Source organism: Peromyscus eremicus, chromosome 14, assembly GCF_949786415.1.
Source record: "Peromyscus eremicus chromosome 14, PerEre_H2_v1, whole genome shotgun sequence".
Lineage (NCBI taxonomy): Eukaryota > Metazoa > Chordata > Mammalia > Rodentia > Cricetidae > Peromyscus > Peromyscus eremicus.
The window spans coordinates 54,075,369-54,076,605 of record NC_081430.1 but is presented as its reverse complement, the minus strand read 5'-3'; the positions used below and the strand labels follow the sequence as shown (position 1 = coordinate 54,076,605).

The following is a 1,237-nucleotide window of genomic DNA, read 5'->3' as shown; positions in this document are numbered from 1 at the left end:
AGGAGACCCTGCCAGTTACCAAGGTGTAGATGAGCCTGGGGTCCATGGTGCTACATGACTAAGCCCATCACTAAAGTACAAACACTTCATGGGCATCATAAATGAGTATCTAAAAAAGCCAAAGTCACAAATGCAAAATATAGAATAGTGACTGCTCTGGGAAGGGGAGGGGAAAGAGAGGGCTGCTAATCAGCAGGGGCAAAGTTCTGCAAGATGGGTGAGTCCTAGGGGCCTGCTCAGCAGCATTGTGTGCAGAGAACAATGCTGTGCAATTCACTGAAAATTAAGTTTCTATTTTTTAACCTACGCTTCTAAATTATAAACTCTTTATTCTTAGAACCGAACTCATTACCAACACAAGCGTCGCTCTGAGCTGTCATTTGTGCGTCATACTCCTTCTTCTACGTTTCAAAACTCTGCTAAACAATGAGCTCTGGGTTGCAAAAGAGGATTGATTTTTTTTTTTTTTTTTGCATCTGTCTTTCATTCTTTTACCTATCAGTGGAACAAAGATGCACACAGATGCTAAAGCACCCTCTCAGGAAAATAGAATTCACACACACAAAAAAAAAATTTAACTGGCAGGGAGTTGTGGCACACGCTTGTAATCCTACCACTTAGGCGGAGGCAGGGGGATCCAGGCCAGTCTGGGGTATATAGTAAGACCTTGTTGGGAACAAAGCAAAGGAAGAGGGAGGGAGAGAGGGAGGGAGGGAGGGAGGGAGGGAGGAAGGCATCTAACAGCACCTCTATTTACTGGACCTCAAGGCATGTAAAAGCCAAAGCAAAAACAGGTAACTTGCAGCTGGAAGCAAGGAAGAAGAAAAGTCCAGTTACAGTGTTATTTTACATCATTGGTCCCCACAAATGCGACTTTCAAACTCTGTTCCGGTTCTCCAAGGCCAGACCACTCACAACCACACCTCCTGCATCTGAGAGGTCTCTGCATGCCTCAGCTGACCAAGCAGCCCGGTGAACAGTGGGATCCTGGGGAGCTCACAGTGTGAAACCTCGGCAAGCTGCAGATAGAAATACATGGGGACACTGTAGCTGGATTGCTGTCACCCTTCCGGCTTCTGAGTTCTAGAACGATGAAGCACGGTGTGGTATAAGGCAGTGTGTGGCATCAATGAGACAGGAGCCCATGCAGAAGATGCATTATCATCAAGCAAGTCGGAGATGCAGGGGAGTGCTCCCTCCTGCCCACATGCTGGGCAGAGGTCTATAGGACCATAAC

At 46.9% G+C, this 1,237-nt stretch overlaps 1 pseudogene; it reads right to left on the bottom strand.

The window, feature by feature from the left end:
- Positions 1-388: 388 nt before the first annotated feature.
- On the bottom strand, positions 389-527 carry LOC131924804 (small nucleolar RNA SNORA40; annotated as a pseudogene).
- Between the last annotated feature and the right edge of the window lie 710 nt (positions 528-1,237).